At 52.8% G+C, this 27,497-nt stretch overlaps 2 long non-coding RNA genes across 6 annotated transcripts in view; one reads left to right on the forward strand and one right to left on the reverse strand.

Annotated features, from left to right (window-relative positions):
• LOC122241042 overlaps nucleotides 1-27,077 on the reverse strand; it is a 37,643-nt gene extending 10,566 nt beyond the window's left edge. Inside the window, exons 1-4 of one of the 5 annotated variants that reach the window (XR_006220973.1) lie at nucleotides 26,897-27,068; nucleotides 26,600-26,732; nucleotides 25,754-25,880; nucleotides 17,353-17,766 (exon numbers count right to left, since the gene is read on the reverse strand). This is a non-coding gene — a long non-coding RNA (uncharacterized LOC122241042). The other 4 variants (XR_006220971.1, XR_006220970.1, XR_006220972.1 and 1 more) reach the window with 4 other exon arrangements.
• Nucleotides 2,215-18,160, forward strand: LOC122241043. Its single transcript, XR_006220974.1, has 5 exons — nucleotides 2,215-2,282; nucleotides 3,047-3,133; nucleotides 12,874-13,173; nucleotides 17,515-17,584; nucleotides 18,087-18,160. It is a non-coding gene; the product is annotated as an uncharacterized LOC122241043 (long non-coding RNA).
• Nucleotides 27,078-27,497: the final 420 nt, after the last annotated feature.

A 27,497-nucleotide genomic window follows, 5' to 3' on the forward strand; every position in this document is an offset into this window, starting at 1 on the left:
GACGCGGTCCTACAAACGCCACTAACACTGCACGGCGTCGGGACAGGCACTGCCGGCTCCCCGGGCGTTCACGCCGGCTCCCTGGGCGCTCCCGGCTGGCACACAGAGTCTCTGCTGTGTAGCGGGCTGCTGGCTCGGGGACCCGGGCTCACAACCTTCCACGTTACCCTGTTAAGTCTCATCCCGTTAGAATCGATTCTATCGCTTGAGACTGTCAGAGCTGCTTTAAATCCTGGTTCTGTCACCTGAAATTCTCTCCCTGCCCTGAGCTATCACAGGAGGCCGTGGGGGGGCGGGGGGGGGGCTGCGAACATGGGCTCAGGCCAGACCGCCTGCGTGTCTGACACACGTGTGAGGAGATGTGTGGCCCTAAGCGAGTTACCGGGGGTTTCTGTGCCTCAGTTTTCCTGGCCGTAAAGGGGGATGTTGACCCTTCTTCATAGGGTTGTGTGAAGGGCTGGCAGGGGGGAGGTTCGTCAAATATGGAGCGTTTAGACCAGGCTCCAGCTCTTAGAGCTCTAAGGATGCGCACTGGTATTTGACCACCAAGTCGCCAAAGATCTGTCTCAGAACAGTGCCACCGCTGGAGCCCTGGGGCATCTCACCGGAGAGAGACCTCCCTCCAAACCAGCCAGCGCTCCCCGGATGCCATCAGTCAGCCGGTACAGATTGTGCCTGACTAGGGTTCTAGCAAAGAAGGCAAGGAGGATGTAACCCGAGTGACACTCCCGGGGGAAGACCCTCACCTAAAGCATGACTTTGACAGTGGACCAGGTGCCTGCAGTCCTGGCGTCTTCCAGTAAGGCCCAGCCCCTCCTCTGAGCCTCTGTGAGATGCAGACACACGGCGTGCCCCAGAACCTCAGTTGGACTCGCAGCAAGCACACTTACACACGCCAGGCACAGGTTAAGTGCTTGGGTCGTGACGCTCACTTAATTCATCATCACCCAGAAGGTAGGTGCTAACCTTACGCCTGTGAGCAGGGGTCCTCCCAGAACCTCAGTTTCTTTCTCCGTAAGGTGAGGATGATGACACTTTCTCCCCCATGAGGGGCTTGTGAGGGTTATCTGAGTGAACACATAGAAGGTACCCAGGACAGTGACGGGCCTTAGTGCCACCTGTCACTCCACTGGAAGTTACAGCTGGGAAGCCATGGCGCCTGGGAAACGTGAGGCCAACCTCCAAGGTTACTCTACCAGCAAGGGGCAGAGCAGGATTTGCCCCAGGAGCCCCGCCCCTGCCCCTCCATAATGCTTCTGCACCCGCCCGCTTCTCCTGAGCAAGAGAGTGACGACCTGATGGGCCACAGGGCTGGCTGAGGGGACAGTTCCCCAGAACCCAAACTCGGCTGCTGCCTTCCTCGCTTTGCTGCAGGCTGAAGCTGTATCTTCAGTCCAGATGAATCAGATAATCAATAAACCCTCCAGAGCATCCAGGCGGTAAAAAATAGAAAAACGTCTTCATGCCTGGAGAAGTCAGTAATTAACCCGAGCTGGAGGCTGGGGTTTGTTTGGCCGGATGTAATTGGCTTTAGGAAGGACGGATGGCAGGGCTGATACGTGCCTTCAACACTCGGCCGGGAGGGGGAGAGGCATCCGTGTGGGACCCAAAGACTTAGGGGTCCCTGTGTTCCACTGGAGCTGAGGCTCTGCGCTCCGGGAGCCTGAGAGAGGGACATTTGTCTCTGACAGAGGCGGGAACTGGATGCGTTGGGTGAGTGATGCATATCTCTGCTCTGCACACACACCATTAATCTGGCAGCCAGCTTGGCCCGGGGGGAGATGGGAAGGCTGGCGGGGTCACCTTTCCCGTCACAGGGTTCTCAGCCAGCCCAGAGAAGCCACCACACGTGCCGGCTCACCCCCAGCTGAAGGTCAGGAGCCACAGAGCTGGGTAGGCTCGGAGGTGCAAACTGGGAGCCTCGGTGGGTTCAAGCAGGAGAAACGGCACGAGTGATTGAAGTCTGAGGCCCAGATGCCACCACATGCCACCCGGGAAACCGTGTCCCCATGGAGGACACCGAGCAGGGCCTCCCTGCTGCCCCCACCGGCTCTCAGAGGAGGCAAGACAGGATGGGTGGGGTCGGGCTGCAGGGGTAAACCAGGCCAGCCCCCGGGATTGTTACCAGTGACATGACGTTGGTGTCACAAGAGACTTGAGTCTAGCTGCACAGCTGAACTGTGACCCCCGTCTCCTCTTTGGTAAAGCAGGGCAGGGGTGAGTCTGGAATAACGCAGGAAATGCACTCAGCACGGGGGTCCCACCCCCGACACAGTGTCCAGGTGCCTCTCGAGGAGAGGGAACGGAGGGGTGTGGAGGGTCAGGGCTGGCCAGGCAGGCGGGGATGTGGGCTGGGCTTCATGGGAAAGCGTGACATTCTAGTTGACGGGGAGGGGCGTTCTCAGCCAGAGACCTGAGCCTGCAGGGGTGCGGAGGTGTGAGCAGGCTACACTGGGGAAGAAAGGGGCCAGGCTAGCCCTGTGGCTCTGCCTGCGGGGCAGCAGAGGAACCAGCGGTGCAGGAGGAAGCAGCCGGTCGGTCGTGAAGAGCCATGAAAGCCAGAGTGACCCCAAGTCAGGAAGTCCCTTCTGGGGGAGGAAGACTCAGTTTCCCCGGCGGTCCCCAGAAGAAAGGATTTAGGGGTCAGGTGCATCCAAGGGGGCTGCCTCTAGATGCCGGGAGGCACCGGTGGGAATCGGGACCGACTCGGAGGCAGTGATGTCCGTGTGGGTCCCAAACCACAGAGGAGGGCCGTTCCAAGGGGGGCCCGGGATGAGGACACCTTCACGGAGGCAGCTGCCTTTTTTGTTTCTTTTGAGTGTTCCCTGTGTGCCCGGCCCCAGGCGGGGCACTTTCTGACCTTGACAAGAACCCTGCAAGCAGGCATTTTAATCCCCTCTTTGCCTGTAAAGAAACTGAAGCTCAGAGAGGGTAGGTAACCTGTCCCGGGTCACTCAGCTGGTGAGTGGCAGGCCAGAATTTCAGCCCAGGTCATCCCGACCCCAAAACTCACTGTTTGCAGATGTGCGTGTCCTTCCCTCTCCAGGGAGCCCTGACCCTCTGCGCTCCTCTAAAGCACTGAAGATAACTGGGTGAAGCTAATTCTAGTCGATACGTCGGACCAGCGAGAACGGTGAGTAATCGCTAATGTGAAAGCAACCTAAGCACCTTTTCGTATCACATCACTCAGCTGTCACGACACCCCTGATACGGGGGTGCTAAAAGCATCTTCATTGTGTACATTGAGGAAACTGAGGCACAGAGGTCAGGTCCGTGCCTAAGGGTGCCCAGCTGGCCAGCGGGAGAGTCTGGAGAAGAGGACGGCTGAGCACCACCTCCCACACTCCCAACGCCTCCAAGTCTGGCGCTCGAAAAGGCGTGAGCCAGCCTGAGCTGACGTATCTGTGGGGCCCTGAGAAAATGATTAATGTGACCCAGGCTGAGGAGATAAGAGGAATAATGCTCTGTCTGAATGCACCGTACCCTGCTGGCTGCGGGTGCAGGTGACTCGGGGTGCGTCCAGGCCAGAGGACACGAGGAGGTGCGGCCCAGCTCCTCTGACCTCTGCAGCTCATACAGCCTCTCTGGGGTCTGGAAATGCTCGCCCCCCCCACTTCCTCCAAGATAATCCCTGGCAGAGACTTGCTCCAGAAACACCACCTGAGCGTGTGATGGAGGGAGGCTGCTGGGAAGCGTTGCTAGGATACGGGGAGGAGGGGCACAGAGGGCATCAGGACCAGGAAGCGCCGCTGAACATCAGCAGCCATCGCGGCCGGCATCCAAGGAGCAGGAGAATGAATGGATGGACACCAGTCTCTTGATCCCAATGAGCCGGATCTTACGTGACATTGATGGAGGGCTTCGAGGATAATTTGAAATCTAATTGGTGGGTGTTTTGGTTTGGTAGGAGGGCCATTTCACTTGGTAAATGTCAGGAAGCTGGATGCCTTCCCTGATGCTCTTGGCAAAGTTTAGTGGTGCTGCCCTGGCAGTGAACAAAAAACACGCAGAAGCCAGAGAGAGAGAGAGAAAGAGAGAGAGAGAGCACTTCCAGGAAGGCGGGGAGGTAGGAGGGGAAGAAGCCACCTGGCCAAGCCCCTCAGAGACACTTCCCCCATGGCAGCTACAGTCTATACTCTACATAGGAAATAAATATTCCAAGAGTCTGGTGTCCTGGTGGATTTATGCACCTTCCCTGCTCTCTGCTAACCCCTCCCTTGTCCCAATACCTAGAAGAAAAGGTGGGAGAGACACTGATAGAAGCACATGTGTTACTTCTCAGGCAGGAGGAGCGTGAGGGTCGAGCTAGAACTAAGGTGGCGGGGGCCAGAATCAGCTTTATGCCCTGTAGCAGGAGGTGTGGACAAAACATCTGCAGTAGGGAACAGTTCTATCCAATTTGCATTATAGAAATCTAACTCGGGAACCATCTGAAAAAAAAATAAGAAAGATGAGTTCTTACCTCAAACTTTGTACCAAAGAAAGTAACAGATGAGTCAAACATTTAAATGATGGAAAAAGAAAAAAAAAAAAGAAACAAGGAAGGAAGGCAGAGAGGGAGAGAGGGAGAGGGGAAGGAGGGAGGAAGGAAGAAAGGAAAGAAGGAAGGAAGAAAGCCCTAAAGAATTGATGAAACCGTGGCTTAACAAACAAACAAACAAACAAACAAACAAATCTCACAACAAGGAAAGGTCTTTCTAACAAAGATACAAAATCCAGGAACTACAAAAGAATAAATGCTAGGGGCACCTGGGTGGCTCAGTCAGTTAAGTGTCTGACTTCGGCTCAGGTCATCATCTCGTGGTCTGTGGGTTCAAGTCCCATGTTGGGTTCTCTGCTGACAGTTCAGAGCCTGGAGCCTTGAATTCTGTGTCTCCTCTCTCTCTGCCCCTCCCCCACTCATGCTCTGTCTCTCTTCATCTCTCAAAAATGAATAAACATTAAAAAAAAATTTAAAAGAATAAATGCTAAAACACCGGGCACCTGGGTGGCTCAGTCAGTTAAGGATTCAACTCTTGATTTTGGCTCAGGTCATGATCTCATGGTTGGGAGAATGAGCCTTGACTCGGGCTCAACGCTGGGCATGGAACCTATTTAAGACTCTCTCTCTCCCTCCCTCTGCCCCCACCCCTCAAAAAAAGAAAAAGAATAAATGCTAAATCAACCACATAAAGATTAAACTTTTCTGCTGGGTAAAAGCTACCATAAACAGAGTTTTGTTTTGTCTTGTTTTGTTTTGTTCTGTTCTGTTTTGTTTTGTTTTGTTCCTTAAGGATAAACCACAAAAATACTTCCAATTCCTTTATGTGTAGACTTAATTTCTGTATTAAATAGAGTTTCTATAAAAATCTGGAAAGAAAAAAAGTCCCAGAGAAACTAGCCCAATAGAAAATGATGGTTCACAGAAAAGGAGCTCTAAATGGCTCTTAAATATATGGAAATATGACCAACCTCACTCATAATAAGAGAAAAGCAAAATCACGAGGTAACATTTTTCACTCATCAGCTTGGAAAAGATCAAAAATTTGATAAACCTTGTTGGAGTAGTTACAGCAGTACTCAAAAACTGTGGCTGGGACTATGAATTGGTAGAGTTTTATTGATTGTGATTGAACAGTATCTACCAAAATTCCAAATGAATGTATCTAATTCGGCAATTTCACTTCCAGAAACTTACCCTGCTGATACATTCCTCGTGTCTGAACTTACATATGAGTAATTCTAACTATTATACTACTGCTTTAATGAACAAAAATCTGGAGATTGCCTCCATGGTCTTCAACAGAAGCCATGTTAATTTTTTCTTTTTGAGAGAGAGAGAGAGAGACCACAAGCAGGGGAGAGGGAAGAGGGAGGGAGGGAGGGGAGAGAGAGAGAGAGAGAGAGAGAGAGAGAGAGAGAGAAAGGGAGGCAGGTGGGGGAGAGAATCTTAAGCAGGCTCTATGCTCAGTGCAGAGCCTGACATGGGGCTTGATCTCCCAACCCTGGCATCATAAATGACCTAAGCCAAAATCAAGGGTTGGACACTCAAGCCGCAGAGGCATCCAGGTGCCCCTGAAGCTGGGCTATTTAAAATACAGCCATCTATATTAGAACCCAGAATGCTTTGCAGCTGATTTTTTTAAAAGAATAAATAAAGAAAGGGCACTCAAAAACAATGCCAAACATATGGTCTAAAGTAAAAAATGTAGGTGCAGAATAATGTGTATAATATGCCTCTGTTCCTGTAAAATAGGGCTGTAGATAAATGCATGAAGAATCTCCATTAACTGGTAACTGTTAATAAATGAAAAGCTAATGCAGACAAGCCCTCTCTTAACACTAAAATCCCAAGGAATCCCACAACGTTCACAGCTTTTCCAACACATATGCCGATCAACCTTCAAGCTTGCAGAGTTTGGAAACATGGTTCATGAAAAATCAAGTGACAATATTCCAGCTCCAGCTGTGTGGCACACAATTAGAATCATCAGTTCTTTGAAAGTTTGTAAAACTCATCCATACAACCATCTGGGCCTGCTTTCTTTGGGAAAGATGTCATTTTCTTTATGTTATAGGACTCCTCAGGCTTTCTATTTCTTCTTGATTCTTGAGTAAATTTTGGTGCCACACAGTGTGCTTGGGATCAGAGCACATCAGCCAGAGACATTGCGTGAGAGAGAGAGGAAGCCGGAGGCCACAGGCCCCTTGTGCCCAGGTAATCCTGCCTAGGACCAGTTTTGATATTTCACCCTCCATTTTGAGTCACACTGTTCCCTTCTCAGAGCACTCAGAGGTCCATCTGTGGTCTGTCCATCAAAATGTCAACCCAAGGATGGACCATGGCTTAAGCTTCTTCAACACAGCCCTCAGCCAAAATATTTGTGGCTGTCTGCCCCCATATACTCGATCAATCCCCCAATACATGGACAATGCTGATCCCCACTGCCAGGTTCCTTGACTTAGGGCTCACAGTCTTGTACAACATCCCTGTGGGGGGTGAGCTCCCCCAACCCATTCCCTATCTGCCAGGGGTCTCTAATGGTGGTCCAAGACTGAAACTTAGCACAAATATTTTGTATTTGGTCACATTACTCACTTTTCCACAACTACCTATTGTATCAAAGCAGGTTCAATCCACTCATTCATGTGACCGTCTGGCCCCCGAAAAAACACATATTTGCAACTCCACAAGATTACGGCCCTGAAAGATGGACTCAGGATGAGAAACTGGATAAGTCTTCAGTTATCTCTCACTTTGAGACTTATTCTCTTCCTAGACTAATTATGCAGCAAAGATTCTCAGGCCCCCAATTTCATTCAGTTCGTGAGACAGGTGCTGAGGACTGACTTCTGAGTTTATGCACCATGATCCTGCCCCGTGCTTCCCATGGGGTGTGGAGGGAGGAGAGGAGTGGGCAGCAGGGCAGCAGTGGGAGGAAAGAGCAGACCCAAAGGGGACTTCTAAAGAATCTACCTGTGGGGATGAGCGACATGGGGGCCCAGGAGAGAGGAGACGGGGGGCAGACAAGAGCAGCCCCAAGAGGAGTCAGAGGCAACACGGGGACCATGGCTTCCATTCCAGTGGTAACGCCATCACCGTGGAAAATGGCGCATCGGAGTATAACAGGTGGGTGAGTGGCTCCAGTGGGACCAGATGACCTGGGCTCGATGCTGACTTGGCCACTAGCTGGCCAGGTAACCTTGGGCACGTGGCATAACTCCCCTCTCTGTTCCCCACTCTGCTCATCTGGAAAGTGGGCCAGTAGTGTTCAGTGCCTGGAGCTGCCCTAAGTGTGAACTTGATGTGTCCCCCTCAGCAGCAACCCACTGAGGCAGGAACATCATCAGCCCATCTGCCAGATGAGGACACTGAAGAGAGAGAAAGGAAGAGAACTTTCCAGGTCACCAGAAGGACTGAGTGGCATCAGGGTCTGTGTTCCTCCACTCTGCTACTTTCCATCGGTGCAGGGATTAAACAAAACACGTATTAGGACCGGGCATGGTGCACACGGAGACCCCACAGAAGGTAGCCGCTATGAATCTCTCTCATGAAACAGTCCTTCCTCTACCCCTTCTGGGGAAACCCTCCCCTGCTGTGAATCCTGTCCCTTCCCAGCCAGGCCCCCTCCAGGGGTGTGGGCGCTTCTGTAGGCTAAAGCCCAAGAGTGGGGGTCCCTCAGCTGCTGTGTGGTGACCTCCGCAGTCCCTACAGCTCGGCCACGCCCGCCTCAAGGCACACTCCCACCCGGGCCTTTCACTTGCTGTTCCTTCTCCCTAAAATGCTCTTCCTGGAGGTCACCTCAGGGCTGGCCGGCCCCCCCCCCGGTACGGTCTCCATGCTGGTCTCACCAGGCCAACCCCTCCCTCTCTCCTAACCTCACAGATTCCAATGCCCTGATCTGTTCTCCCCTCAGCACTTGTCACTTGATAAAATCATCTTTATTTTTCCGTGGCCTACGTCTCCCATGAGAATGGAACCCTCTAAGCCCAGGGGTCTCACCTGTCTCCGTCACCATGGTATGCCTAGCACCCAGGACAGTGCCGGACGCATAGCAGGTGCTCGGGGAAGAACTGCTAAGCAAGTAAATGAATGATCAGACACGCCCACGGCACGGAGGCCATTTGCACCTGATCTCACATCCCCACAGGCGGGTGGGGAGCCCGCTGGCCCTGGGGCCGGCTTCCTGTGGTTCTTTTTTTTTTTTTAATGTGTATTTATTTATTTTGAGAGAAAGAGAGAGAGCAAGGAAGGGTCAGAGAGAGAGGGAGAGAGAGAGAGAATCCCAAGCAGGTTCCGAGCTGTCAGAGCAGAGCCAGATGCAGGGTTTGATCCCATGAACCCAGCAGAAATCAGCCTCACACGCTCAACCAGCTGTGCCACGCAGGTGGCCCTCCTGCGGTTCTGTTTAAGGATTTAGCAGAGACCCTTGAAGCCAACAGAAAACCCAGAGGCCTGCAGGTAGGAACACAGAGCCCTGAGGAGACAGCATGGATTAGCACATGAGTAAATCACGCTGCTGTTACAAAACAGTCTTGGCCCCTGGGCGACAACTGCCTGGGACAGGAACGGCCTCGTCTGCTGCAAGAGCCTTCCTCCCGCCTTCCGGTAAGTCTTCACCGAATGTGCCCTGTGGCCCAGCCCGGGCCCACCCTCCAGGAGGCCTAAGTCCACCCGTAGCAAGGACAGGAGGACCCAGGGGGACCGAATCCGGGGATCTCCCGGCACCCTGACCCCCAACCTCGCAAGCAGGGGCCTTGGCCTTCCGTTGGTCACCACCTGCCAGACCGGGCAGCCGTCGCGGCTGCCGAACTTCACAGCTGCATCAGGGTGCACTCCCTGTTGTGTCGCACGTTGGCCGAGGCTCCTTCCCCCAGGATCCAGGCTGCAGGAGCACCACCTCATGGCAGAAGGACGCAGGCCGGGGACGGAACGGCTGAAGCGGCCCTGAAAGCTTCCGCTCAGACGTGGACGGCATCGCCTGGCCTCTCCCGCCCTCGGGCAGAGCCCACCCCCAGCCGGACCTTAGTTACTGGGGCTGTCGGAACAAAGAACCACGGACTGAGTGATTTAAACACCAGAAGTTTACTGCCTCACCGTTCTGGAGGCCACAAGTCCAAGATCAAGGCGTCAGTAAGTCCGGTTCCTTCCGGAGGTTCTCAGGGAGAGTCTGTTCCGGGCCTGGCCCTGGCTGTTGGGGGTTTGCTGGCCATCCATGGTGTCCCTGGCTGTACAAGCCTCACTCAGGCTCCACGTGGAGTTCTCCTCTGTGCGTGTCTTTGTGTCCGAATTTCCCCTCTATAAGGACACCAGTCCTGTGCGAGATGGGCCACCTTCCTCCAGCATGACCTCATCTTAACTAACTATTGCCTACAACGACCCTATTTCCAAAGAAAGTCACATTCTGAGGTCTGGGGGTGAAGAATTGAAATGTGTGGGTTGAGGGGTGAGGGAGGACATAGTTCAATCCAGGGTAGCAACTCCGGGCTTGGCCTCAAATTCACCCAACGGCCAGTCCCGCGGCCCAGGGCCCACCCCACCGGTGGCCCTGACTGCTTTGGCCCCTGCTCTGCTGGCCCCACCCCTGCAAGTCCTCCGGGCAGCTAGCCCACAGGGTCCAGAGCCAGACACGGTGGTCAGATCTGGCATCCACGAGCTGCCTCCTATCATCTGCCAGATCCGTCCCCGGGGGAGGCCAGCAGCCTGGCATGACAAACCCAGACAGACATGGTTCCAATGTCACCTCCTGCACTTAGTGTGGTGTGGCTTTGGTGGAACATCCCACTTCCCTGAGCCTCCAGACCCTCACCTCTAAAATGTTCTCGGGGGCCACCTGGGTGGCTCAGTCGGCTTAGCGACCGACTCCTGGTTTTGGCTCAGGTCATGATCGCTGGGTTTGTGGGTTTGAAACCCATGTCAGGTTCTGTGCTAGCAGCTTGCCTGCTTGGGATTCTCTCTCTTCCTCTCTCTGCCCCTCTCTCCCACAGGAGTGTACATGCTCTCTCTCAAAATAAACGATAGGTGATGACAGATAGATAGAGATGGATGATAGATAGATACATAGATAGATGATAGATAATAGATAATAGATGATAGACAGACAGACAGATGATAGATAGATAGATGAGAGAGAGAGAGAGAGAGAGAGATAATAGGTAAAATGTCACGCAGGTTTAGTGAGTGACAAAAGCAAGAGGCCAGACGTACATCCTCCTCGTCCTGACCCCGTGCTGACCCCCAGGACCCACTGCTCAGATCTGCATGGGCTGCACAGCCGTCTCACACCCGAACACACACATCGAGCTGCGCACCCCTCGGTGAATGTTCTGGGCTCCTGCCAGGCGTGTGGTGAACCCCAGAGCCAACTCCCTCTCCTGCTCCCGGCCACATCTGCAACAGCATCTGGGGCCTCGTGGTGCTGGGGGGAAGTGAGTCTTTGCCTGAGAATTTCCCATGCATCCCAGTACTGGGTATGTGAGCTCGCTCTCTCTCCCTCTCTCTCTCTCTCTCTCTCTCTCTCTCTCTCTCTCTCTCTTCCCCGCCCCCCCACCCCATACGCCTGCCCTCTTACCTCCGGGGAAATTCGGTCGACACCCCCACCCCAACCACAGACTCTGTAAGACAACCTGTCCCTGCCAGGAGCCACCTCCTCCCCCTGGGCCCTAACCACTCTCTCAACCCCTGCAAATGACACGTGGTGCACATTCACATTAAGCGCAAATGAACCTTCATGATGATTGCTGTGACCATAATTGCTAGGGAAATTAGTGATCACGAGCTGCCTGGGGCCCGCTCCGGGGACCCACGAGAAGCCTTAACACCACTGCTGCCTTCCAGCTGGACACAAGAGCCAAGGCCCTGGCTCCAGCCCCCAGCCTCCCACCCCGCACCCCTCCTGGGGCCCTGGCTTGCGGCAAACATCAGTCAGGGGGATGACCGAGGAGGAAAATCCTGGCCGGCCCTGGAAGGAAGGAGGAACACTCACTCCCCTCACAGAGGCGTAGACAGCTTGCTCTCAGGCCAGGTCCACACTGCCTGACTCCAAAGCTCTGTTCTCACCTGGACCCCTCGAGTGCCAGGTGCTTCCAGGACGGCCCGGCAGAGCAGGTGGTCCGGCCCACGTCCAGGAGCAGAGGACTGAGGCCAGGGCTCAGTGACAAAACGGCCCGGAGCAAATCGTTCCAGAAGCCAAGATGAGGGCCCAGTGCTGCCTGTGTCCAAAGCCGGCGTCTTCCCCACCACAGTCCCACATGCCACGAGCCCCTTTTCCCGGAAGCTGCATTCCACAGCCTTGCCAGGGCCCCGTGCCTAAGGGCTGCTTTGAGGATGCCTTTGACCTTGCATTCGCTGGGCCAGACTTCCCAAGGCCCTGAGTATTTCGATTATAAACGTCTCCTGGATGCTTCTAATCACATGTGAGGAGCCCTCCCCCCCTCCACCGCACAGCCGCGGAGCCCTGTGGGGGTGTCAGGCTGCCTCCCCAGTGGCCTCTGACAAGGCACAGTTCCCGGGACCCCAGGGTTCTTCCCGGACTGGAGCACAGCCGCTCAGGCTCCCGGGTCGCGGGACTGTTCATTATCCACTTTTCCAAATGCCTCAGTAGGTGACCTGACCCCAGCTAACGGCGGGGGCACCCGGCCACCACTTCTCCTCCCAGAGCATCATGCCAAGACCACTCGTGCTTCTTCCCCAACCCCTCGAGCACCCCTTGCCGGGGTCCTGCCCTGGTGCACAGAGACGGGTGTGCTGGGGTGAGGGCCTGAGAGGCCCGGCCCCGGGCAGGGTGTGTGGCTCGTGGAAAGCGGGTGTCACGGTGTCCACGACAAGCAGCTGGTGGCTCAGAGGACCACGTCTTCCAGACAGAGCATGAACGGCGGGTGCTGGGCCTCAGCTCTCAGGGCTCATCAGAGCCAGCAGGATTCAGCCAGAACGCACAAGCCTCGTAAGGTGGTCAGCCAAATCGGCGATCTCAGAGCGCCCCTGGCCTCAGAACCAGGCATTTGATGGCAGAATCGAGACTGCCCAGGAAAATAAACACCTGCTTATAAAATATGAATGAAAGGTCCAGAAGAGCCTGCAACTGAGCAGAGAGGGTTCTTCTTATTGGCTGCTGGTGTGGACAGTCAGGAAGTCGAAGCACCATCACCCAGAGGGAAAAACGGCCCCAAGGACCAGGTCCCCTCCCCCCAGCCGTCAGCCATCAGCAGGGCTGTGCACCTGTGTGTGCGTGTGCAGCACGGATACACGTGCTCACACGTCGCGTGTTTGTGTCCACATGTGTGCATGCCCGTTTGCCCTGTGTGTGCCTGTGTGTGCACGCATGCACCTGTGTGTACAGGGGGGCAGCAGGGCAGACAGGGGTACATCGTGTGCTTCCTTCTCCCCCGCCCCAGGTGTCTGCTGGGTACCTACTATGCGCAGGACCGGTGAGACGGGGGACCAGAGGCGGACTCTCCACTCTGTGCCCGCAGGGAGGGAGCGCGCCGTCTGAGCAGAGGGAAGAGGCAGCACAAACAGCACAGAGAGCCGCACGGGGCTCTAGGAAAACGCACAGGAGAAGCACCTGCTCGGGGGCTGCGGAAGGAAGCTGGCCCGGAGGAGGGGGACCATCTTCCTCCCAGCGAACCGAAGGCAGACACGAAGGCTTATTCATCTCACAGGCTCAGCGTGGCGTTCTGCACACACAGCACTCGGTGAGGACCTGCTAAGCCGGTGTGTTGGCAGGAGCAGAACCCCGGGCTCCTGTGCCCTGTGGGGCCCCTCCGAGCTGCCCCCGGGCTCCTGTGCTCTGTAGGGCCGCCCCCGAGGTGACCCCCCAAGCTCCTGTGCTCTGTAGGGCCGCCCCCGAGGGGACCCCGGGCTCCTGTGCTCTGTGGGGCCCCTCCGAGCTGCCCCCGGGCTCCTGTGCTCTGTGGGGCCGCCCCCAAGGTGACCCCGGGCTCCTGTGCTCTGTAGGGCCGCCCCCGAGGTGACCCCCCCAAGCTCCTGTGCTCTGTAGGGCCGCCCCTGAGGGGACCCCAGGCTCCTGTGCTCTGTGGGGCCGCCCCGAGGTGACCCCCCAAGCTTCTGTGCTCTGTAGGGCCGCCCCCAAGGTGACCCCGGGCTCCTGTGCTCTGTAGGGCCGCCCCCGAGGTGACCCCCCCCAAGCTCCTGTGCTCTGTAGGGCCGCCCCTGAGGGGACCCCAGGCTCCTGTGCTCTGTGGGGCCGCCCCGAGGTGACCCCCCAAGCTTCTGTGCTCTGTAGGGCCGCCCCCGAGGGGACCCCGGGCTCCTGTGCTCTGTGGGGCCCCTCTGAGCTGCCCCCGGGCTCCTGTGCTCTGTGGGGCCGCCCCCAAGGTGACCCCGGGCTCCTGTGCTCTGTAGGGCCGCCCCCGAGGTGACCCCCCCAAGCTCCTGTGTTCTGTAGGGCTGCCCCCGAGGGGACCCCAGGCTCCTGTGCTCTGGGGGGCCCCTCCGAGCTGCCCCCGGGCTCCTGTGCTCTGTAGGGCCGCCCCCGAGGGGACCCCAGGCTCCTGTGCTCTGGGGGGCCCCTCCGAGCTGCCCCCGGGCTCCTGTGCTCTGTAGGGCCGCCCCCGAGGGGACCCCAGGCTCCTGTGCTCTGGGGGGCCGCCCCGAGGTGACCCCCCAAGCTTCTGTGCTCTGTAGGGCCGCCCCCAAGGTGACCCCGGGCTCCTGTGCTCTGTAGGGCCGCCCCCGAGGTGACCCCCCAAGCTCCTGTGCTCTGTAGGGCTGCCCCCGAGGGGACCCCAGGCTCCTGTGCTCTGGGGGGCCGCCCCGAGGTGACCCCCCAAGCTTCTGTGCTCTGTAGGGCCGCCCCCCAAGGTGACCCCGGGCTCCTGTGCTCTATGGGGCCCCTCTGAGGTGCCCCCAGGCTCCTGGGCTCTGTGGGGCCACCCCTGAGGTGACCTGGGCTCCTGGGCTCTGTGGGGACACCCCTGAGGTGATCCCCGGACTCCTGTGCTCTGTGGGGCTGCCCCCTGAGACAGCAGCTTGTTGAGGTCTGGCCCCAGGCTGGCTTCTCAAAAAAGGAACAGGAGACATGTCCCAGGGGTCAGGAATGATAACTGAAGTCCAACCCACCCAGGCCTTTTCACTTTTTAAGGACCTTCTTGGGCATCATTGCAGGTGAAACTTCTGGTTGTTTTTACAAAAGGAAAAACTTGACGTGTGGATTTATAATCCTCCTGCCTCTGAACCGGAAACATCCCCAGCACCATCCAATGAGCCACACATCAATGATTTACATTTTATTTTATTTTTTAAGTTTATTTATTCATTTTGAGAGAGACAGAGACTCTGTCTGAGTGGGGGAGGGCAGAGAGAGGGGGAGAGAGAGAATCCCAAGCAGGCTCCATGCTGTCAGCACAGAGCCCGACTTGGGGCTCAAACCCACGAAGCCATGAGATCACAACCTGAGCCAAGACTAAGAATCAGACGCTCGGCCAACTGAGCCACCCAGACGCTCCCCCCGCCCCCTCCCCCCAATGATTTATTTTAATCCCCTTTTTTGAACTTAGACAGAACTGGGTTCCAATCCCAATGCCATCCCTCGCTGTGAGATTTCCTTCATCTGTGAAGTAAGGGAAACACCCACTTGTCTCACGGGCTGTGTGGGGGATTCGGTGGGGCCACGCATCAGTCAGGACGGGCCATTCATGCTGCTGGAACGTAAAAAATTCTCAGCGCTTAACCAACAGCTAGCTCCACTCGGGTTTCATGGCTGTCTCAGGACCACAGGGAGAGGCGGGGTTGGGGGGCTCATCATAGTCACCCAGAGACTCAGACAGAGGGACACTTCTGCCAAAGCTGCTTGCACAGTTCCAGAGGCTGAGAAAGGAAAGCGGGATCGGCCACAGCCTGCCTCTGAAACCTTCCGCCAGAAGGGATGCACACCTTTCTGCTGTCGCCCAGAATGCCCGGTTAAGAGAGTGGAGATGAACCATGTCCTAAGGGAGGATGACGGGAAGGGACCGACACGAAGACAGTTCGTTCACGCCAAATACAGTCCGTCCCTTCTCGCTCCCCCCACGCCGTCTTCATTCCCTCGAGTCCACTATCCATTTAGTGCCTCCCTTCTGCAAACGCACCTTCTGATATGTGCACGGTGACAACCAGCAGAAATGAGGGCCACACTTGAACTTCCCGCACCCCGGCTTCTGCTGGGGCCACGTGACTTGCTTTGGTCAATGGAATGTGGTGGTAGTGACAGGTGCCAGTTCCGAGTCCGGGTCTCCAGCGACCTCCGTGCCCCCTTTGCCTTCTGTGCTGCTGCCATTGCCATGAGAAGGACGTGCCCAGGCTGGCCCCTGGCCCCAGGAGGGACACCAGGACACCTGCTGTATCCTGAGCCAAACTGCCTGGCCAGCCCAGACTCTAGCCCACTTCTGCAGGGATCCTGAGAATTGCGCTCATTGTTATGCACAGGAGCTAACGAACACAGATCCCTACCTCACTTCCTACAGAACACGTGACGAAAGGATTACAAACAAAAGGTGAAAAACAAATCTTCAGTTTTTAGAAGAAAATGCAGGACAGTGTTTTTATAACAGCAGAGTAGACAGACACAGGTTTGTTTTTTTTTTTTAATTAAACACAAAAAACAAACACCATAAAGAAAAATATTGACAGGGGCTCCCGGATGGCTCAGTCAGTTAAGCGTCCAACTTCAGTTCAGGTCATGATCTCCCAGTTTGTGAGTTTGAGCCCCACATTGGGTTCTGTGCTGTCAGCTCAGAGCCTGGAGTCTGCTTCCGATTCTGTGTCTCCCTCTCTCTCTGCCCCTCCCCTGCTTGTGCTCTGTCTCTCTCTCAAAAATAAATCAACATTTAAACATTTTTAAAAAAGAAAGAAAAATACTGACAGCCCTTAAAAGTAGAATTTTGATCTGACAAAGGAGACCATGAATAAAGTTAAAAGACAATCATTGTGCACAAATAGGGAAGACATACTTAAAATGTATTTGGCCACAAAAGCACTGATTTCCAGATGACAAAAAAAAAAAAAATCATACGGGTCAGCAAGGGGAAACCGAAAACCCAGTAGAAAAATGAGCCAGAGACAAAGAAACCATTCATGGAGGAAGAAACCCAAAAGGGTAACAAATGTAACGCAGGGTATGCCACTGCATAGTAATGAGGGAACCGCAACCTAAAACAGCAAGGAAATATTATTTCACACCCACCCCGTGGGCAAAATATGAGGTACACAACAAATGTTGATGGAAGATGAGCGAGTTTGCAAGCTGCAGGTGAGAGTGTAGGGGGCACCCCAGCCTCGGACATTGGTCGGCTGCATCTCACCGGCACAAATAAAGACGGACAGGTCCCAAGACCCCACCTCACCAGGGGACCAGGACGTCAGCAGCACCTGGGGGAGGGGAGCACCACCTGCTTGTCAGAGACGCACAACTCTAGACTCCTCTGAAAAATCAGGGTGAAGGGGAAAAGCATATGCAGAAGAATACGTGTGGACCACTGTTTGTGTAAAAATTCAAAACCAAACAGGGGCGCCTGGGTGGCTCAGTTGGTTGGGCGACCGACTTCGGCTCAGGTCACCATCTCGCGGTTTGTGAGTTCCGGCCCCAAGTCGGGCTCTGTGCCGACAGCTCGGAACCTGGAGCCTGCTTCGGATTCTGTGTCTCCCCCCTCTCTCTAACCCTCCCCTGCTCGCGCTCTGTGTCTCTCTGTCTCTCAATAATAAATAGACCTAAAAAAAATTTTTTTTAATTCAAAACCAAACAAAAGACTATGCGCCCTTCATGGGCATATGCGTACTCGGTGTAAAAAACACGCGTGAAAAGCGGAGACACTGACTTCAGAACAGCGAGGAGGAAAGAGGCAGGTAGAATACATAAGGGGCACGTAAGTCAAGCATCAATAAAAGCTACATTGTATTATGTCCTTAAAATGCACTCTGCAGCAAACGTGTCATAAAGCTGGCATGCATTAAGCTTCACCGGCAGGTATGGGAAAGTTTGATATCATTGTTCTCTACACGGGTTTGTGCGTTCGTAACACCGCGTAATCGTTCCAAAGGGCTGATAAAGAATGAAAGGAAACGTGCCCGGATGGTAACAACGGTGATCTTCAGGTGGTAGAATTACAGGTAGGTTCTTTGGACTTTTTCCTACTTTCATGTTATCCCTCTTCCCTTTTGTGAGGATTTCTTACTGTTAAGATGTATTTTCAACCCCTGCATCGGAGCGCACCATGCCCGGCTGGGAGGCTGGTGAGGAGGGAGCACAGCAGCTCACTTTCTCTTCCAGGAAATATACAGACACTTCCCCCCTGCAGCCAAAGAGTTAAGAAAGCTTGATGTGCAATGAATCATCCCAGGGGACCTAAATCCCTGCCTTATCTAATTTTGCATCCAGAGGCTGATTAATTTAAACTCTACAATAAAATAAACATCAGCGTTAAATAAGGATTAAATACTCAGCAGGATCCTTAGTCGAACAAACTGACACTGTACATTTTATGGTATGGATTGAGGGGGCCCCTGGTGGCAAGGGGGGAGCACAAGGGGTGTTCTGAGCTAAGGAGAGAAAATTGCCAATGCGTTGGGATTCTGGAGCACATTCACCTTAGGTCTCTTGTCTGGTTGTCAGCAGAAAACTCGTGAGCCACAGACTAGCAGCTCTTCACACAGGAGAAGGTCTTGTGCTGTGTCCCCAGCTGCCCCTTATCACCAAGGGGAAGGGGGTGATCAGGAGAGTGGGGTCAGGAGATTGGAGGAAGCCCCTGCGTTCTTAGAAAACGGCAGAGAAGAGACTCTCCTGCCTGGGCATTGCTACCCAGCAGCCAAGAGCAGGAACTAACAGCAATGACCGCTGGCCCCCCCAGGCAGCTACTAATTCCAAGAGGGGGCCAGGAAAGGTGGGACAGGTAAGGACGGGGTGGAGCTGTCTGACCCAGGAGGCTGGAGGGATCCAGAAACCTCCGTCGGGGAGGAGGGTAGGCAGCTGACGGGTCCTTCCAGGCCTGCAGCACAAAGAGGGGCCATCACCCCCAAGAACCAGCTATACCTGCAGAAAGCTGTACCCATCCCCCTCTCAGCAGCGGCACCGCAGAGCAGAGCCGGACCACTGCCAGAGACCGTGTCCAGCATGAATGTAGCACCAGAGTGGGGCTCAGAAGGTCCTAGACCCAAGCCCAGCTGAGCCTCTGACCAGCGAGCAACTCACTTAGCCACCAGCCTCCCCATAGGCTCAGTGATGGTGAAATCCCTTCAACAGATGTATGTTCAGCACCTACGCAATGCAAGCAGGCTCTGCGTTCTCTTCCCACAAAAAACCTGTAGCTGTCCCTACGAGGCCTTCCCAGAGACGCGGGGCAGCTGAGAAATACGCGGTCAAGGAGACAGGATCGAGACAGCACATTCCTGGTACTACCAGCCACAAGCTTTGCGCAGAAAAGAAAGCAACCCCTCTGGGTCCACGAGTGGCAGCTAAATACCAGGAAGACCCTCGTGTCTTGGACTTAGATACCTGCAGACTAACAGGCTGAGACTCTTCCCCGACCCGGATGGCGGGGTGCGGAAGTGCAGCAAGGGGTCAGAGCAGGAGGGCTGGGGAGACAGGGCCACGAGAAGGAGCCTCTGGACGTGACCAACATACAGACACGGCTCTCTGCCATGAGCAAGACCAGCGAGTGGTGCTGAGGGGGTGCTGGCGTGCGGACAGCACGCTGTTGTCTGGGGCACGGAGCTGTGCAATAATCACACACGACTGGCAGAATGTCGGAGAACTGGGTTCAAATTTACCATCTTGCTATTTGCTTTCTATGTGTCCCCATCGGCAACTTATTATAGGTTACTGTCAAATGATATGGTGCCACTTCACATGTAGTATAAAAATCTTAAAATAAGGCACTGTCATTTCCCCCGTTGGCTCTTGTGTTATTTGTATGCATTTTCTGCTACATATTCTGTAAGTCTCCTACTCTGCTGTTGTTATTTTTTATTTAAAGTCAATCAGGGGCACCTGGGTGGCTCAGTCTGTTAGTCTGACTTCGGCTCAGGTCATGATCTCACGGTTTGTGAGTTCGAGCCCCACATTGGGCTCTGCGATGACAGCTCAGAGCCTGGGGCCTGCTTCGGATTCTATGTCTCCCTCTCTTTCTGCCCCTCCCCTGCTCACACTCTGTCTCTCTCTCTCTGTCTCTCTCTCAAAAATGAATAAACATTAAAAAATATTTTTAATAAAGTCAATTATATTTACAAGATATTTTTAATGTTTATTGACTTATTTTTGAGAGAGGGAGGAGGAGAGAGAGGGAGAGAGATATCCCAAGCAGGCTCAGGACTGTCAGCACAAAGCCCAACATCGGGCTCGATCTCACGAACCTGAGATCATGTCCTGAGCCGAAATCAAGAGTCTGATGGTTAACTGACGAAGCCACACAAGTGCCCCTACAAGATATTTTTACTGTTTCACTTTTACCTGTACGCTTATCATTTCTGGTACTCTTCATTCCTTTGTATAAAAATCCAGATCTCCATCTGGTATTATTTTCTTCCTGCCCAAAAGACTCCCTTTAACATTTCTTATAGTGATAATCTGATAGCAATAAATTCTTTAAGCTTTTTGTCTCTCAAATTCTTTCCCATAATGTTTGAACCATACTGTTGGCAGCTACAGAATTCTAGACTGACAACTGTTCTCTCCTTAAGTACTTTGCAGGTGTTACCCATTATGCCCTGGGTGGCATTGTTACTGACTAGAAGTCTGCCCTCGTTCTTGGCTTTTTCCTCTCTACATAATGCATCTTTCATCTGTGGCGGCTTTTTTGTATTTTCCCTCTGGCTGCTTTTAAATTTTTCCTTTTTTCATTGGTTTTAAGCAACTTGATTATGACTTGTCTTGATGATGTAGTTTTCATCTTTGTGTGTGCGTGTGTGTGTGTGCGCGTGCACGCTTGGCGTTCTTTGGTATTCTCGGATCTCTGGGTTTATGGTTGGCATCAAACTTGACATTTTCACCCATTAATTCTTTCAAACATATTTTCTTCTCCCCCAACCCTCTCTTCAAGGACTCCAATTACACATATATTAGTCCGTTGAAGTTGATTCTCTGTCCACTTATTTTAATCATTTTTTCTCTGCATTCCATTTTTTATATTTTCTGTTGCCGTCTTCAAGTTTACTAATCTTTTCTTCTACAGTGTCTAACCCGTTGTTCATCTCATTGAGTGTGTTTCTCATCTCAGACATTATACTTTCCACCTCTAGAAGTTCAATATTGGTTTTCCATTTCTCCGCTTAACACACTCAAGCTTTCCTTTACTCTCTTGATGTGGAAAATATCATTATAATGACAATTCTAATGTCCTTTCCTACTGGTTCCATTATATGCGTCATTTCTGCATCTGCACCTATCGACTGACTATTCTCACTATTGATAGCGGTTTTTTGTTTCTTTGAATGCCTGGTGATTTTTTATTAAGCGACAATGCAAATTTTACTTTATTGAGTGCTGGATATCACTGCGTTTCTATAAATATTCCTGAGTTTGTACTAGGGTGTGATTGAATTACCTGGAAAGATTTTTTGGTCCTGTGAAGACTTTCTTTTAAGCATTTTTAAGTGGGGCTAGAGCAGCGAAGGCCTCGGGCTAATTTTCCACACAGCTGAGACAATTTTTTTCTCAGTAAACTACTGCATGTCTTGGGAATTCTAAATCTTTCCACCGTTGCCGGTGGGAACACGAAAGGTATCTGGTTCTGTGTGAGGTTCAAGCATCGTTCCTTCTGTTCAGGTGGTGTCTTCTTCCAGATCTGACTACTCATGTACATGCACTGATCGGTACTTAGATGAATACTCTGGAGCTTTTGTCCCTAAGCAGTGTTTTCCTCTCTGGTACTGTGGGTACTCGCCCTGCATAATTCAGCTGCCTCAGTATCCCCAGACTCCCAGCTCCACCTCCACAACTCAGGAATACCGCCAGACTCAGCCTGGGCTCTTGCTCCCAGGCTGTCCTAGGAGCTCTCCAGGCAGTGAGTTGGGCTAATCATTTGGCTCTGCTCGGTGTTTGCGCACTCTCTCGGGAATCACTGTCTTGTGCTGTCTGATGTCCGATCGCCTGCTGTGTAACCAGATTTAAACACAAACGGTCTGACACCAGAGGCCATCCTTAACCACTGGGCAACATTTGTCCCTCAGGCCCACCTTGAGAGTTTCAGTAGCTTCTGGTTGAGGAGCAACTGGGAGTTGAAGTCACTACTGTTCTATAGATTATGAGCCATTGTTGGATGTCCCATATTACTGCTTGGTAAGTTGCCCATCACTCAACCCACACCATGAGTCTCATCATTATTAACTAGTATAGGTCCTTCTTACTGTCATTCCAAAGGTGCTGAGCTAGATCCATTGACTGTGTCATTAGCAGTCGAGATGGGGATGTCTACCAATTACCGTCAAGAGCTGGTGCTCAGAGCCAGCGCATCAGGGAGGCAGCCCCAGGGGGGTGGGGGGGTGTCTTAGCAAGACCACTTTCAGAAGGTACTCCACATGCTGAAGTCTGGTCTTGAGGGACTTGTGGTACTGAATAAGGGAGTTGAATGTGATGATTTCTCAGACTTTCTCCCTTAACAACTATGAGTTTATAATTATCTATGTCCCCTCAGGGAAATAAAAACCATGATCCCTGATTCACCAGTGAATTTAGGAAAAGGAAGTAGAGAAGAATGGGTCAGACCTATTCCTGGAATACGCTAGGCAGCTTCTGGAGATTAAAATAATGACCACTAATGGATATACATGTTTAATGTTTCAGTGCTGGTAAAATTAATACCCTGTTTAATATTAATAGAAGCCATGTACATCTCTGGAGTTGTTAATCTGCTACTTTTCCACTACGTCAGATGTAAAAATAGCTCCCCGTGATTATCCAGGTGGAGAGGGGGGAGGGGGACCTGAGGAACAAGAGGACGGTGACGACAGCATGCATTTCAGATGCATTATGGCTCATCAGAATTCTAAGGGAGAACATTTTCTTCCAAGTACAGATACTGTCTCAAACTTCATTCGCCAGTTCATTCTTATTCAACAAATATTTATTGAATGCTTCCCACGTACCACATACTATACTAAGCTCCTTACCTCTCTGCCTAATTTACTCCTCGCACAACCCTTTGATGGCACTGCTATTATTCCCATTTTAAGAATAAGAATACTGAGGCTCAAGGTCCCGCAGAGAAGAAGAGGGCAGAGACGGCGGCACCAGGGCTCAGGTCTCTCTGCCTCCAGAGCTGGCACTTCTGACTCCAACCTCCCATGGCTTTTGTGCCCCTAAAGCAGCTTTAGGTCTGCGATTGCATAAATACTGCAGGAAGGAAACAGGAATATAGGACAGAAAGTGAGAGAGCCGAGGTTCGGAAGGTGAGGTGCCCTGACCCCACAGCTGAGAGGAGGCTTTGGGAGAACGCACTTCCTTGACAGTCCCTTCAAATTTTCACCACAATTAAATAAATACATGTTGAGTGGCTACTCTGTGCAGGCACTGAGAAAACGGCGATCAGACAGACAGCACTCCTGCCTTCAGAACACTTACGGCTCACGTTCTACCGGAAGAGAGAGACAGACAGAAACACAACGCAGTCATAAACAGAAACCAAAAAGCACGCAGGCATAAGTCAAATAAACACAAGTTGTGCAGACCGCTTCTAAGACACAAAGAGGAGACCGAGGCATCCGGGAAGGAAGAAGTCCTCTCTGAAGAGGTCTGTCTGTCGGGAGCCTCTGGGCAAGCAAGGAAGACCACCTCCGTGTGCCTCGGGGTAAAGGGCATGTTAGAGGGGCAGGGGGTACGTTGAAAGTGGGAGGGCAGCTAGAGCTCAGAGGGGGTCCAGACTGGGGTCGTCCCAGTGTCTAGCAGCAGAAATCACTCCCAGTGAAGCTGCAGGAGTGAGCGCCTTCCAACAACGTGTTCTCCCTTTCCTTCCTCCCTCTCTACTCAAGACAGTCCTGGGAAGTGGGGTGAGGAAGGGCAGAGTCTGGTTGCCTGCCTTGGGCCCCACGTCTGCTCCCTGACTGGGTGACAGTAGAACGTCTTAGCCTTTGCTGTCCCGTGGAGGATCTTCATAATAGGAGAGAGGGGCTCTCAGCAAAAACTTAGGTGCTGCTAGGAGAGCAGATGCTGCGTGGGTGGAAATGTCAACCACAGGAGGAGACACTGGCCAGAACTGAGCCTGGAAAATAAAGAGGAACCAACTTCTGAAAGTGGAGGGAAATGTAGGCTAGGAAGTGAGGACAGCATGTGCAAAGGCCCAGAGATGAACAAGTAATAAGAGGTAAATTTCATCATCTAGAAGAAAGGGAACTGATCTTTACATACAGACACACAGAGTAAATATATATATGTGGATAGATGAGGAGGAGGAGGAGTATAATGATGATGATGGTGGTGAAGGAGGAGAAGGAAAAAGATGACAAGAGGCAGAAGAAGGAAGGAAGGAAGGAAGGAAGGAAGGAAGGAAGGAAGGAAGGAAGGAAGGAAGGAAGGAGAAGGAAGGAAGGAAGGAAGGAAGGAAGGAAGGAAGGAAGGAAGGACAGATGGATAGAAGAATGGAAGGAAGTAAGGAAAGAAGGAAGGAAGGAAGGAAAGACAGATGGATAGAAGAATGGAAGGAAGGAAGGAAGGAAGGAAGGAAGGAAGGAAGGAAGGAAGGAAGGAAGGAAGGAGAAGGAAGGAAGGAAAGACAGATGGATAGAAGAATGGAAGGAAGGAAGGAAGGAAGGAAGGAAGGAAGGAAGGAAGGAAGGAAAGATGGATAGAAGGATGAAAGGAAGGAAGGAAGGACAGACAGATGCAAGGAAGGAAGGAAGGAGAATGAAGGAAGGAAGGAAAGACAGATGGATAGAAGAATGGAAGGAAGAATGGAAGGAAGAAAGGGTGGAAGGAAGGAAGGAAGGAAGGAAGGAAGGAAGGAAGGAAGGACAGATAGAAGGAAGGAAGGAAGGAAGGAAGGAAGGACAGATAGAAGGATGGAAGGAAGGAAGTAAGGAAGGAAGGAAGGAAGGACAGATAGAAGGATGGAAGGAAGGACAGATAGAAGGAAGGAAGGAAGGAAGGAAGGGAGGGAGGAAGGGAGGAAGGAAGGAAGGAAGGAAGGAAGGAAGGAAGGAAGGAAGGGAGGGAGGAAGGGAGGAAGGACAGATAGAAGGATAGAAGGAAGGAAGGAAGGAAGGAAGGAAGGAAGGAAGGAAGGAAGGTAGGAAGGGAGGGAGGGAGGGAGGATGGACGGATAGATGGATGGAAGGATAGACGGATAGATCTTCCTGAGATGCTGATATCCGGCCTTATCTTTAAGTCTGCAATCCTTTAGCATCACCCCATGTTACTAAGACACCATGTGTCAGGGTCAGAACGAAGGTGAGGTCAGAGAAGTGCTGAGGGCACAAACTCTAGTGAGGGGCTCACTCTCAGAGACTGGGAAATACCCGAGAGTGAATACCTCCTTAAATTTGGTGCCCCAGGAACACCAATGACCTCAACCTTGTCGCAACCCCATTAAGCATTAGCCATACACTTCTAGAAAGAAAATGGACCCTCCATCAGAGACAGACCGATCTGTCACTGTGCCTTGATGCGAATGCCCAGGATGTCCCACTGGTCCGTTCCACCTCCCCTTCTCTGACCTTCACTGAGACAAGGTGATGTAACAGAGCGATCATTTGCACGGTTCTGGATCCAGATCCGTGTTGTCAGATTGCTGTGTGAACTTGAAGAAGTCTCTTCCCTCTCTGGGCTTTGGTTTCCCTCTTGGTAAAACAAGGGAGGTCGGACTCACCTCTGGTTCAAAATAGGGGTGGAAAAGAAAGGTGGGAGGCTCCCAAAAACCTTCAAGGCAACCCCTCCTTAGAAGGCTTGCCCAACCCCTTATCCACTTTCCCCGCATTTTCTTCATTTGCTGACTTTACAAATATTCCTCCTACCTACCCGCCATTGGACTGGATGCTGGCGTATAACAATGAGCCACACAGGCACTAGTCCCGCCCTCCCGAAACTTAAGAGTCCAACAATCAAGTCGGATAGGTTGTCAATCACAGTTGCTCTGAAGGCAAAGTCCGTGGGCAACAGGACCCTGGCCAAGGAGGCTGACTCAGACTGCACTCAGGGAGGCTTCCCGGAGGAGATGGTCCCCACAGATGAACAAGAAGAGATCAGGTAGACAATGAGGAAGAGACGACAGGTGCCCTGTGGTCTCACGCCGAGGTCTGGGAAGGTGGGACAGAGCCCAGCCCTGCGGACCCCTCGTCGGGCCCCCGGAGACTCACTCATTTGTGACAGCAGGACTGCCTCCAGCTTAGAGCAGAGCATCCTGGAGTCCTTAAGAGTCCTTTCTTCTGCCTGGTGAGACTGGGTCTTGATGAGCACATGGAGGGGCTTTGAAGCTGTGACTTGCTGGAACAGAAGCAGCAGAGGGTGTCATTCTTAACACACATGCCCCGTGGCAACCCGGCACGCAGCCTTGGAAAGATGATTAGGGTGTTTGTTCAAAGGACGTGATTGCTACGTTTTCGCTTCCACTTTTGATGCGTAGGACTCCCTTTCTGTCTTCTGGCTGCATCCTAAGCCAGGCAGAGCTCTGTCTCCAAACCTCATCTCATTACCCATTTCCCCCCAATTGCATATTTTAGGGACTGGTAATAGGGCGGCCTACGGAGCCGTGTATTACAGCCGAAGACTCCAACACCCCCACACCCCCCACCGTGTGAAAGAGACAAAATATTTTCATTTCTAAGCCTCTCCGCCTACAGGGGGAGAAGTTAGCGGATCGTGTGACTGCGGTGGCTTCTTAAGAGCCTTTGGGAGCCGGGGGAAGAAATCCAACCTCAGCTGACTTTTCTTAAGTAACAAGGGCCTGGGCTACCTGACAGCATCGACGGAGAAGCCAAGTGCTCCTGAACACGCTGCCCTCACGTCTACCCCCGGCCCTTGCTCGAGACACATAGCTTCTGGGACGAAGGGGAGGGTGGAGCTGTGCTCACTGAGCACCTGCCGTGCAAAGACCCTGTGCCTTCTAGTCTCTAGTTTGCATTAATTTGCATGTGCATCAGTGATCTACGCTGCGTAACAAATTGCCACCAATTTAGCAGGCTGGCAACAACACAAATGATTACCTTGCAGTTTCCAAAGGTCGAGAGCCAAGGTCCAGGTTAGCTGGGTCCCCTGCTCAGGGTCTCACCAGGCTGAAATCAAGGTGGCAGCCAGGGCTGGGAGCTCCTCGGATGCCATCTGAATCTGGCCCCCACACTTGAAGGGCGCGGAGAGGGCGAAGAAAGAAGCATACCACCCCAGATTGGTGGGTGGCAGTTCCAACAAGCAAGGGGGCACCCCGAGACGAGCGGATCTCCCCACTCCCCCACCAAATCTCAAAGCTTTATACAGAGGCCTTAACTGGGTTCAATCACACATACCAGCCACAGGCTGTCAACACAAGCTATCTCAAGGCTGTATCTTTGGGGCAGCCTCTGGGAATGGGGGAGGCAAGCAGAATGTACCGTCCAAGGACGGGGGAGGGAGTGATGAGTGTCCATTGGCTGACCAGCCTGAAGGTCAACTGGTGACCACATGCTCTTTATGACCTCGCACAATAGCTCTCGCGTCATAGACTCAGGGTCCCTCTTCCCAATGCACTGGTTGTCGTGCGAATTCAGCTCCTTGCAGTTGTAGGACTGAGACCCTCAACCCCTAGGGGTCACCTGCCCTTCCTTTCCATGTGATTTCCGCCCCCCCTCCACAATATGGCAGCTTATTTTCTCAAGGTCAACAGAGGAGTATCTGCTGCTTCAAATCTCTCTGACTTTTTTCTTCTCTGACTTCTAGGCTTTTCAGTTGAAGCGCTCACCTGATTAGGTCAGGCCCACCCAGAACCATCTCCCTTTTAACGAACTTAAAGGCCGCCAATTAGAGACTTCGGTCACATCTGCCGGGTCACTTCACCTTGCCGTCGCATGTAACCTATCCACGGAGTGACGTCTCATCATACTCTGAGTCCCGCCCACTTGAAGGGACGAG

This window comes from Panthera tigris, chromosome C1, assembly GCF_018350195.1.
Source record: "Panthera tigris isolate Pti1 chromosome C1, P.tigris_Pti1_mat1.1, whole genome shotgun sequence".
NCBI classification, from domain to species: Eukaryota; Metazoa; Chordata; class Mammalia; order Carnivora; family Felidae; genus Panthera; species Panthera tigris.